General features: G+C 30.1%; 1 pseudogene; it reads right to left on the bottom strand.

Annotated features, from left to right (window-relative positions):
- Positions 1 to 11963: 11963 nt before the first annotated feature.
- Positions 11964 to 12563, bottom strand: LOC107438479 (calcium and integrin-binding family member 2 pseudogene; annotated as a pseudogene).
- Positions 12564 to 13770: the final 1207 nt, after the last annotated feature.

Here is a 13770-nt window from a genome sequence, read left to right as displayed (position 1 = left end):
CCATCGATTTATTTCAAACTTCGGGGACAGTTGAGTTTTCACTGAGAGCTTTTTGATTAATTAATAAAAAACTAAAAATGAAAAGAAGGGAATCAAGTTTATTTTAAATTAAAAGTGCTGAAAATAATTTTTTTTAAATTTTTCTTGTTTTAGTTTTGACGAATTTTCCTAACAGTAACGAATTTTCCTTTTCTTTCTCAAAAGCATGCGCACTTACTATAAGTAGCGTTTAAACTAGTCAACATGTATGGTATGAAACAGTTCATTTCAGTCTGGTTGTTGTTTAAACTATTCAAAGATAATTATAGACTAACGATTTTCTTCCCATAATACATAGATGCAGTCAATAGTGCGATAAATTCTCATTTTCAAAGTAGGAAATCCCTTTTCGAAATGATGAAGGTTTATTAATTCTGACTCTTCTAACGGTGACGGTCGAATCGAAAGAATAGATAATGGAAAAGTGATAGTAAAGAAAAATGGCGGCTCTAAAACTGTCGTAGAAAACAGAGTTTCCTTCCATCGTATTTAGTAGCTGTTAGTCGTTAACAAAATGTGACTTTTATGAAACAATACTTGTTTATTTCTCCCAAGGCGATAAATAAATGCATGATGCAATCCAATGACTTTATTTTCAGTGCAAAATGTAAATAAAATAAGAAAATCACGACAGTAATACTTATATAATTTTCTTTAGATTTTATCTTTATCGTATATAAGTTCAAAATATAGAGAAAACATAAAAAAATTACTGAACAATGAAAAAAGAGATAAAGAAAAATATTAATAAAAATGATAAAAATAAATAAATCCGAAAAAAAATTCCGAAAAAAGGAAGGAAAAAAATTATCAAAAAAATCTATAAAATTTTTAAAAACTTTTTAAATTTATAACATTTTAAAAAATTTATTAAAATTTATAAAAGTTTATATCTATTTACTTTCAGCTTATGCGCAGTAAATGAAATCTTAATTTTCATCGTGATTTTTTTTCTTTTTGTCCTTTTTGTAATTATGCTATATATATATATATANAATATCAAATATGTCAACACCGTCATTTAGCTAAAATTACAAATTTTGAAATTTTTATGATTTTTTTAAAGGCAAGCTAAGCTTAAGTGTTCCTTCACTGGTTAGTTTACCCTACTACACAGTCCAGTCACATTAATGTGACCACCTGTCAAAAGCCAGAATAACCACCTTTGGCAGAGTGGATCGCTGCGAGACGTGCAGGAAGAGAGTCAGTTAGGTTTCTGAAGGTGTTCACTGGAATGTTGAGCCATGCCGACTCCAGTGCCATAGCCTGCTGCGCTAGATTACGCGGTTGAGGATATGTGGCACGAGCAACCCGATAGAGGTGGTCCAACAGATTCTCGATTGGGTTTAAATCCGGTGTGTTTGCTGGCCAGGGAAGTACGGTAAACTCATCCTTGTGTTCGTCGTACCACGCACATACACTGTGAGTTGTGTGACGCCTCGCCTTATCCCGCTGGTAGATGCCATCATTCTAAGGAAAAATCATTCGCATGTAGGGGTGGACATGGTCCGCAAGACCAGATGCGTACTTGTGCTGATTCATCGCTCCTTCCACAATGATGAGTGCACCCAATGAATGCCAGGAAAACATTCCCCAAACCATAATGCTCCCTCCTCCAGCTTGGATCCTTCCGGTAACTGTTGCAGGGTGTTTGCTTTCAGACGTTTCATGCCGTATACACCAACGTCCACCTGTTCGATGGAGCATAAAATGTGATTCATCGGAAAAAGCCACCTGTCACCACTATGTGGACGTCCAGTTGCGGTACTGGCATGCAAATTCCAGCCTTCGTCGCCGATGAACAACAGTCAGCATAGATGCATTAACCAGGCTTCTGAAGCGGAGGCCCATGCACAGCAACATTCACTGAACCGTTGTTGAGGATACACATTTGGTAGCCCCTTGGTTCATCTGGGCTGTCAGTTGCTCAACAGTTACACGTCTATTCACCTGAACGCATCTCCGTAGCTTTCCTACGCCTTTGTCATCTATAGCCCGTGGTGCTTTTGAATAGTGCCATTTTACCACTCACGGTATACTTTCACCACGGTGGCACGCGAACAGTTTACAAAATTAGCCGTTTCCGAAATGCTTCCACACTTGGCCCGAAAGCCAATAATCATGCCCTTTTGAACGTCGGATATATTGCAATGTTTTTGCATTACGCCAACGCTTGAGGTGCTTTCCGATGACCTAGGACATCCTTTATATACACTCTACTGTAATATGCTGCCACCTGCCTTCTGTGATTGGTTATTTCACGTTGACGTCGAAGGTAGGTGGTGGTCACATTAATGTGACTGGACTGTATATATATATATAAAAGACGTAATAAGGGTTCTCTTCAGGATGAAAGTTTTTGCAGAGGTATTTTGAAATAAGGAATTATTTTACTAAGATAAAAGTTACTCATTACAATGCTTCTATGCCTCAAGAAAAAAAACATTAAAAAAAAAACGATAAAATATTGTAATTTTGAAAAAAGTTTAAAAGTCAGCAATACTCTGCAAATTTTAAGTAGCATTATTTTTCCGTGTACAAAACGCAAATTTGTGGAACCTTTTTAAAGGAAGAGGTGAGACGTATGGATTGAAATAGCTAACGAGAAAGTATCGAAAAGTACATTATGGGATGAAAAGGAACACTCTGAATAGCCTTTGATCTAATGATTGGATTATCACGTACTAGAACTCTGTCGTAAAGATTCGAGAGTCTTATTAATTTAAATATGCAAGTTAATTCGAGCAAACGTTAAAAGTTACAAAATCAGATAAACAAAAGAAAAAAAAAGGAAACGAAATCTTAATTTCTCTAAGTAAACGTAATTTTTTGACGGACTTGGATTCCTATTCCTCAAAATATGGTGGTTAGTCTCAATCTGGAAAATATGATCCCAATAGTTTAGGCAGGAGAGAGGGACTACCTAATAATAATTTTATTTTTTGCGTATTTCACCATATCTCGTTAACCTATTTAAAAGGTTAAAAGGAGGTATTGCTACACAAAATTTTAAAATTCGTCTTGCCATAGATAATTTCATTTAAAGAATAATTCTTAATCTATATATACTATATTTTTATTATTTTATTTTATATTAGCCAAGAAATTTTGAACTGTAAGCTTTACAAATTTTTACATCGTTTTATAGAAAGTAATTTTAAAACTCAAAGTACAAAAGTTAAAGGAAATCAATTGAATAGTTTCTGAGTTATTTATTATTTTTTTCTATGTATTATTAATAATAATAATAATTCTTATTATATATATTTTATTTTTATTATTTTATTTAATATTAGTCAAAAAATTTTGAACTGTAAGTTTTACAAATTTTTACATGGCTTTAAAGAAAGTAATTTTAAAACTCGAAGTACGAAAGTTAAAGGAAATCAATTGAATAGCTTCAGAGTTATTTATTATTTTTTTCTATATATTATTAATAATAATAATTGATTTATTAAAAACAATTCGGCCAATTTCGTTCAATGCAGTTGAACTTATAAGATTGAAAAAAAGTAACTAAATGTAAAATTGTTCCGTATTAATCGACAGAAAACCAAACAATTTTAAGATGCTTATAAATTCTTAGAATAGAAAGATATTTCTGTAATCATACTAATTAGTTAATTCCATTAAATATTTATATATTCTAGAAAAACTTTAAAAGTGAAATCATATTTATTCTATATCTGTTTAAACTCAAATATTGGAGTTTTAATTTTTAAGATTTCTAAAATACAAATTACTTCAAAATAAAATATTAATTAATAAATCATAAGTTTTGTGCTTGAAGTAGTAATCTACTTAAAAAGATCGTCTGCATTGGGTAAAATTTCAAAAATGTATTTTAAAATTCAGACGATTGCACACCAGTATTTGAAATTTCAATTATTAAATCAAAAGTAATTTAATATGTTCTCTCTCAATTCCCAAATTGCACACGAAAATATGATTAAGAATTTTCTTTAAAATATTTTCTACTTATATTATTCTGAAATAAAGTTAATTAATTCTTTTTTTTTTCAGTTTGAGAGTAATCACCAGTGTTGTCAACATCAATCTACGAAGTTGGCTTTATTTCACTACCTAACACACATAATGTCCTCTGATTAGAAAAATACGTTAAAAAAATGAATAAAAGAACAATAATAAAACTAAAAATATTTTATAATATTTTCTAGAAGAAAAATTAAACGTTAGAGAATTATTGTCATTCTTTATTAATTTGAAAGCATTTTGTTTTCTTAATTTAGTTTAAAAAATAGTAATAAAAATGATAAATCTTGTAACATTTAAAATGAGCAGCAAAAATATTCATTCTTAATTAAATTTTCTCCATCTGACAGCACAAACGGTGCATTTATTAATTAAATTATTTGTATTAATCATAAATAAACGTATATGCACTGCTTTTAGATGAACTAATAAAACTGATTAGCATTCTACGAGATGTATAATGATTGTTGAAAGAAGGGGAAGAGCTTTAAAAAATATCTCATGAAAGGGTGAATAAAAGGGAAAACTTATGAAAAGAGGGAAAATAAATTTAATATGGCCTTGTAGCTAATTTGTTATCTCTTTCGAAACATTTCTCTGTCTGAAAGCGTTTTTCATTCTTTTTTCGTAAAATAAAAACTAACATTTAAACTTTTTTTTTTCAAAAATAAAATAACTTTTTGAATAAGATAAATGAATTAAGTGATACGACGATGTGGAGAATTTTTGAAAGTCTTGTTTTAAGATAATTAATTTGGAAATAGTCTACAATAATAAAAATGGCAACAATGAACTGTTGTTAAATTTTGATTCCTTTTTTTATCGCACAAGCTCCAAAGAAGTTTTTAATCTAACAAACTTGAGTTTAAAGTTTTTATTTTCTTAAATAATTTTAAGTACTTAAGAAAATTTTAGCAAGAAATTGAATTAACATTTTTCTATAAACACACATTTATTTTAAAGAAGTTTATTTTTAGTTTTTAGTTTGTTTGCACTTTTCATTTGTAAGAACTTTATCTCACAAATTTTGTAAAATTCAAGTAACTATATTTACGAACTTTGAAAAAACAGCTTACAGCTTAAAGAACTAATGTATAAAATGTAAAAAACTTTGATTCATTATTAGCTTTAAAGTTTCTTTTTTAGCTTTTTCTTGTAAAAAATGTTCCTTCGAAATATATAAAAAAGGTTATTATTTACTTTAAAAATTATCTTATAATTATCTTATTATTAAATGAGGAAATTATTTAGTGACTAAATATTGAATACTTTTATTACGAATAGTAGTATTTCGTTAAAAAATGCTCAAATCTTAATGTTACTAAAAACACAAAACTGAAATAATCAAAGAAAATATTTATTCAATAGAAGCAATTTTTTTAAAAAAAATTCGGCTTTTAATATTTTTGAAAGACACAAATTTGATGATTTTTCTTAAATGCTTGAATTTTTATATTAAAATTTTGATGAAAGGCAAGCTCCGGAATGCTAAATGAAACTGTTTAATTACTTATCTGTTATAGATCAGTCCAAATTGAGATTTCTCCAACATTCTTTTAATTTAATTAATAACTTTTAGAACTGTATTACGGCATGGTGGTTAGTGCTCTATATTGCTCTATCTCTCCATGTGTACAAATTCACTGATTAGAAAGTCACGGCAATAATACTCGCCAAATTTAATCTAACCATCAAATTTAAAATTATTAAAATTTTATCATTTTGAAACAGTTCCTTCGAATGGTGAGAAAAAAATCAGTTAAAAATAATATTAAACTATCTCTTTAAAAATAAAAATTTCCGAGCGAAACTTCAAATGCCTTTCTCCTTTTCGAACCATCGATTCGTAATCTCAAAAAGGAAAAAAAAATCGTTTAAACGCTTTAAATCTTTTATTTCTAATTTTGGTAAAGCCCTTTACGAACAAAATCTCAACAAGCAGATCAAACCGAGGATAGGAATTCTCTTGGTGATTAAAGGTGGAAATGTCACTGATGTGCGATAACTCTTGAACGTGATTTTGAACGTCTTGGAGAATTAGAAGGGCGTAAGATCCAAAAAGAACAAAGCAGCATCGGTGCAAATATGGTATTCATAGGCCTCTTGGGAAATTCTCAGTCTAGATCTTCAGAACGAGCGAATAAATGAAAGGAGAAAGAGGCAATAAAATGACTAGAGTAATTGACCATAATATTCCTCAGCAATTGGCTTAAATATTCTTTAGTTGATTGGTGATTTTACGCTGTAGTTTGTCCTATGAGCTATGGGTTGATAGCGTCTTAATTGGCAGTTACTTTAATCTTTTTTTTTTCTTAAGTCTATTTTAATGGGACTTACTTTGAAACTTTTCTTTTCAGACAGTGAATGGTATATTGCTCTATACTAAAATGCTTTTTTTTTCTTCCAAAAGAACTCCAACCGATTTTGGTGTTTCTGTTTATTTCATGCTAGATGTAGTAAGTACTAATAATCGTAATGACTTTAAACGCATCCATTAGTAAAAATAAAGATATCATATCACATCCTGAGTTCGAATGCTAATCATTATTTTGAAAAAATTCGGTTTATTTTGAGTCAGAATCTCTCTTAATCAGAAATTTTATTCATTATAATTTCTTATAATATCTAATAGTTTGGTACATGCAAAAATGAGAGATTACGATTTTATCATTCATTTAAATCATAAGAAAAATCATATTACATTATAAAAATATCATATTACATAATATAATATCATATTACATTATAAAAAGAATTTCGGATCGAAATACAGTTTATTGTAAAATCCATTTTCACCGATACCTGGTATAAAGGAAAGCTTTTTAATTGATTAACATTTAAATTATCAGTGGTGCTGGGTTCTCGAAAGTCTAATTAAACATAGGCAATGGGAAAATTTTTCAATTGCTATATCCTACTTGTTACGACTGTCCATAAAAGTGTTATCAAATAAAAAACTGTTTTGCAGAATTAAATGAAAAATCATGAAATATAGAAATGGATACAAGTCAAACTAACAGAAAACTTCATTTTAATATGTTTGGGATTTTCTTGTTATTAACAATACCTTTTCATTAGAATTTAGCATAAAAATAGATGTGATGTACTTTGTTGATTTTATTCATTTTTTATTGGTTTTAAATCAACTGTGTTTGGTTTTATATACTAAATGAATTTAAACGTTATTGGCCAATGCAGAGATTTCATTAAGAATTTCTGTTAAATCAATTTTTTTATTTTTACAAAATTCGAGAGTAAGGGTAGGAGTAAACATAAACCTTAAAATGTTCAACAGAAACAGAAAGATAAGATACTATAAGATACATATATAAAGAAAGATAAGAAACGTGTATATAAGATATATATATACACGTTTTGCTTTAATCCGCGTAAAATTGAAATAAGCATCTGTAAATTTCAATCGTTATTTTTTCTCTCACAAACAGCGTATTTTGATGCTTTTGGTAATGATTGCTGCTTTAATTTTTTCTGTCTCATTTAAATATATCACAGCTTGATAACTGATGTAGTTTCTGTTTCATGATGTATTTTTTCTGCATAATTTGCTTAAAAAAATTTCACATAAAAATATCGGATTAAAGAAAAGAAGCAACATTTAATGCCAATTTAGATACTAAATTCTGATGCAATTTGGATTAAAAATAATGCAGTTATTGCATCTGTTTTCAGATATTTGTAAAATAAAGTATAATGTTATCGGCTGTGAAAGTATTTTGATTCATATATCTTATTTTACAATAGACCTCGCAACATTTAAAATTAGATATACATATTCTTAACCCCATAATAATTCTATTATTTCAAGAAAACGGTCATAAAAGGAGCAATTTTTTTCACGAAAATTATATGAAAAAAGGTGTAAGTATAATGTATTTATTCATTTTTGATTTTCGTTATTTTTTTTAGCTAGAAATTTAAAACCTTATATGTACTCTATACGTTCAAGTAACTCCTTAACGTACACATTATTAAAAAATATTTTATAACAGAACACAAACCTAGTTATCACAGAACACAAACCAAATCACAAAGGGCATAGGTAGCTGAGCTAAGAGTACGAAATACATGTACGAAATAAAGCTGGCCCCATCTAGTGGGTAAGATAGGAAATAAAAAAAATCCAGGCACAAGAGATGGGCATATTACCATTTTTGTGCATCACTTTTGAACGCTCTAGCCAGGAAATATCACGGGAGAAGAAATTGGAGATGAAAGCTTACCTCGTGCTTTTGACGGGACCGAGAATGAAGAGGTTAATTATTCTACGATTCTGAAACAAGCTGGTCTGTTAATGTCCTGTTGTTAAATAGAATAACGCTTTTAAGTAGATTATATGCAATTTTTCAAAACTAATGTGAGTTCTCAAAATTTATTTATGACTGGTAGGTTAAAATTTGTCCATCTTTAGGTAGCATCTTGTATGACGATTTAGAAAATTACTGGAAATGTCAATATGAGGTAGAGTCACGGAATCCTTAAAATTAAAAAGCGTTTGTGATATAGTTTTTCAATTTTAAAAAAAAAATTACTTTAGTGCTTCTCTGTTTAAGAGCATAATATATGAGAAAATTGAAAACTATAAATGCATATTAACTTTTAATTAATCACAAAAGACTCCCAAACTTGATGTTAATTTTTATAACTTTTTCAAATTTTAATTTATTTCTTCTCAATAACATTGTATTTAGTACATTGTGCATTGTACATCCATTGTACATTGTACATCCTGAGTAACTTTTTATTTAATGATCGAAAGATCACGTACTAACACTTAATCTTGATGATTCAAGTGCCGGATCTCAAATATGCTACTTATTTAGTGCAGGCGATAATTTAAGCTATAAAATAAGACTAAACGTACATTCTTTGAATAGACATACCATTTTTTTTCTACTGGTTTTTGGCCCTCAAAATATGGGGGATAGTCGTTATCTGGTAAATATGATATGGTCCTAATAGTTAGATCAGAAGAACAGTCGAAAGTTAATTTTACATTTTGCGCATTTTACAATATCTTGAAAAATTTTTGCACACAATTATGAAATTTGAAATATTTCCATGTAAGAAATAATGTTAACAATTATTTATTATTTTTATTATTGTATATTATAATGGTTGAAAAATTTTGAATAGTAAGGTATGCAATTTTTTTTATATAATTTTAAAGAATTATTTTATTTACACGGCAAATTATGAAATTTAAGCAAAATCTGTGGAGTCGTGAGGGAGAAATCAAATCTTAAATATACGATTTTTTAAAAATTTTATAACTCATACACTATTTGAACGATTGCTCTTAAAATTTTGAATTTTACCATTTAAAGTTACATTTCTTAAAATGATGTTAGAATTGTATACCTTGAATGAAATATTAAGAAATAATAAATAACTGTTAAAATTACTTTTGCATGGAATTATCTTTAGGTAAAAAATTTTTATGATTGTGAGCAAAATTTTTTCGATTCGATCAAAAAGTTTTCGAGATATGGTGAAATATTCAAAAATTGAAACCAACATTCTGGGGTCCAAATTTTGTGTCGCTCTCCTGACCAGTTGATTTTAACCATATTGTCCAGATTGCTGCTGCCTTTATGTTTTGTGGATCAAGACATTGAGGGTCAAGTAGCTTTTTTACTTTGTATTTCAGCCGGCGTTGAAGAGCCGATTCAATTCTGTCGAAGTTCATCTCCATAGCCTTGAAATTTTGAATCCAACCCAGAAGACAAAGGAACTCCTGGATCAAGCATTGGGGCAAAATAGCTTTCTTGGAAAACTTCTTAATAGAACTATCCCACATTTGAGGTTACATAAAGATGTTAGTTGGATGGCAGGAGGATTCTAACCCATAATCCGTTTATTACTGAAGTTATTTTAGGGCAACACTGTGGTCGGTGCAAGAGTTATTTCCGTAATGGCACATCAATACCTTTATGCGTTTCTAGATAAATGATGTAAAATTCAAGTGATTAAAAACACGTTATTCTAAGTCTATAACTCAACTTATTACGAATCTAAAAAATGTCACATTAAACAAAAAAACCCTTCCCTCATCAATTTCATCAAGCTTGAACTTAAATCAATTTTCCACAAAAGTTTCGTACTACAGCATTGCCAATCAAAAATTTAAGTACTTAATCAACATCGCATGAAATATGCTCACTAGAATCCGAACACTTGCAGCGATTTTAAATTTCCCAAAATTAACTTATTAAAGTGCCTAGCAGTACTAATTTCCTCGCTTGTAGCTTTCCTCCAAGAATAGCATTTGATTTGCAGGAACGGTTCTTCGAAATTGGAAAGCTGTTTCAAATAAATGAGCTCTAGGCCATTATTAATGATGTCATTCCTTAAAACCCCTCTTTCTAGGAAACTTAATAATGATTTGCATTTTCGAGGACAATCTCTACCTTTAAAGTATTGCAATCTCCTCTTAAAAGTTACTTAATGTAATAGGGGAGACTTGGCGAATTTAGTATAATCTTGCCAACGCATGAAATTCTCAAAATGTACCGCAGTTATCTGATTCGGAATTAATTTAACCAGTAGGAATTAGAAAATCATTTCAGCTTAAAATTTAAAATTCAAATTGAATTGTATATAGGGTGGCTAATAAAAAGTTTAATAATCGGGATAATAACTAAACTGCGCAAAAGATAGTAGTTTTGTTTTTCGCTAGTGATTGCAACTTCATTGATGTCTCCATTTTTTCAGAACTGAAAATAGGTGTATTTTCAATATTTTTACAAGAACATTTCTAGTAATTAGAAAACTAGTTACCGATAATGGGGTAAGTTTATTTTTTATTTTTTTGTGTAAGAAAATTTCATTGTATATGTATTTATTCTTAAACGTTACGATGGCTTTAAGAAAAATATTTTAGGGGAAATATAAATCTAAGAAACGCAATAATTATGTATATAAATGAGTACTTAATCTATACTTCAGTATGCTAATAATATACCTATTCGAGTCTTATAACAGTTGCTCTACAGATTGATTAAATAAACGTGATGAGTTCAAAAAATAATTTTTTATTTAATTAAATGCCAAAATGTTTTGCTTATCATGATGTAAAGAGAGAATTATTTATGATTGAATTTACTAGGGTAATTACAACGTTACATGTGATTATTTTTTTTTCTTTTACGGCACAAAATTATTTTTAATTTTACCAATTAACTGTGAAATATTATTCTAATATGCCCCTCTAACGAAGTTCGGTTTGTCATGAATCAGTTGATTTAAATTTTACAATTCAAGATAACTTAGCCAAAACAGTTTAAAGATATAATCGCAAAATCTAAACAGCTAATTTATACAACGATATTCCCTCTCCTGATTTCTCTGCCTACATTAACACAGTCACAATGTTTTTATTTATTTATTTATGTATTTTTTTTGTTGCTTACAACTCCCGGAAAAAAGAAAGCCTCCACACGGGTTACCATAATCGAGAAATTGGATCTTTTTGTAGTCTGAACGTTGACAGTTTTCGTCTTTTTCCCCATTGTGCAGCTTAGTAGCCTAAACGTTGTGAAATCTTTCTAATCCCCCCAGCATTAATATTGGTGAAATACATTCATAGTTAGTGAGATACTTTCATTTTATTAAAGCAAATACTATGGTTTTCATAGACATTGAATGGAATCAAAATGCGATGGTGAAAAGTTGAAGGATCACAAAAAAACTGATATCTAAACGATATCTATACAACTCAATAGCACAACACCATTGTTTTGTTCAGAAAATTTATTGCTTAGACTGAAGATGATGCTTATGTGCAAATAAACAGTTATCAATAAACAATAGAGTTTAAGTGCAATCTATCTCCATTACTTCAGTCTGAGTTACATTTTGGAAATAACCTTTATTGGCCTATCTTTAATAATAACGTTATCAGAAAACATTATTTATACTCTTATTCGAAAAGAATGCACAAAATCTGGCGACTTAGCAATCAAATGCTCAAACTCTGGGAATGTGATAAAGCCATCATTATCTAAATCAGCTTCAGAAAACACATAGTTAACAACTTCTTCACATTCCTCGTTCGACAGCTGATTTCGAGTTACTCTTTTTAGACCTTCTAGGACATCTTCTTTTGAAAGCATATCATCGTCATCAAAATCATAAATTCGGAAAGCGTAGGAAGTTTTAACACTAACTGGGGCCTGTTCGGACAAAGCTGACATCATTTCTAGAAAATCCTCGAATGATATGTAGCCTTCCTCAGTACAAAACACTTTCATAATTCTATCTTTGAAAGGATTGACAGCCAGTTCAGAAAAACTTTGCATGATAACAGACTGGTGTATGATAGGGTTTTTCTCACTTTCGCTAACATCGGGATCGAAACTACAAAATAAATTATGCAATTTCATTATTTGCTTTTTGGATAAATATGTCAATGCTTGATATTCTAAAAGCTCATCATCACTGAAGATGATTCTTTTAGGAGCGAACCAATCTAATGGCTTCAGCAAGAATTTAGAAATCCTTGAAATATCCATGGGTAAGATATATTTTTTTCATAAAATTTTTATTATTTAGTTGATTATTGCATGCATTTAAAATCTTTATTGTTGTTCATCACTTCTTGTAGCTCACATAGATATAAAAAGAAACCCAACATTTATTAGAATTAACTTAAAAGCCTATGAAAGTATGCTAACAGTCTGACAAATGCAAATAACTTACTTTTATGGATGCTTAATCAAAATATGTCATTCTCATGTTCTGAATCGTCCCCAGTTACAATGAATAAATACAAAAAAGTTGCAGTTACCATAACTGGCACCATTTTGTGGAGCAAAGCGTTAAACATTTGGCATCATCATGATGTGGGGGCGGAGTTTTCGACCATGCCAACCTTCATCTATCAGAAGGTACCTCGTGATTGAATCAAGTTAGCATGTCACATATACCAGTGAATTGATGTTTAATTTTCGTAGTGGTAGTTACTCCACAATACTCACCCACCAGAATTTTATCAGGGATAGAATTCGATACCACTAGTTGCTGCACTTGTGAAAGACCGGGAGAGCTGTTTGTTGAGTGCTGAATATGAGAGGTGTATTAACATCACGTGGTAGCGTTCGTTGTTGCTTCTGTGTTGGTACCTCGTGATTGAATCAAGTGAGCATGTCCTATATACCAGTGAATTGATGTTTAATTTTCGTTGTGGTAGTTACGCCACAATGATAATAAAATGTTAGCGAGTGAACGTTGCGAGTTATTGATAAACAAGACCATTCACAATCGCAAAATGTATTATGAATTCCTATCAAATTTTCTGATTGGATTGACATATAGCCATAGTTTTAATTTAAAAATATTTTGACTTCATTGACTGTTTGTGACATAACTACCCCCCTCCCCGACTTTTTAAACCTCAATTCACTAGTATATAAGACACGCTAACTCGATTCAAACTTCAGGTACCTTTTGTTAGATGAAGGTTGGCATTGCCAATTAAACCTTTCACCCCATTGATGACCCGGACGTGATATGAGCTCCCCTACATCCAAAGTAACGCCCACTGCGATGGATGGCCCACATTGAACAGTTGACTTACTCATTGTGACTGCGTCATAGTCTTCTTCGCGCTGTTGCTTTTCAGTTTCATTTACATACAGCGGGATCCAGTACACATTCGATTGTTAATAGCAACACAGAGAGACCACACACACAACCATGAACGTAATACAGCTCTATAAC

Source organism: Parasteatoda tepidariorum, chromosome 7, assembly GCF_043381705.1.
Source record: "Parasteatoda tepidariorum isolate YZ-2023 chromosome 7, CAS_Ptep_4.0, whole genome shotgun sequence".
NCBI lineage: Eukaryota > Metazoa > Arthropoda > Arachnida > Araneae > Theridiidae > Parasteatoda > Parasteatoda tepidariorum.
This window is presented reverse-complemented; position numbering and strand designations above follow the sequence as displayed.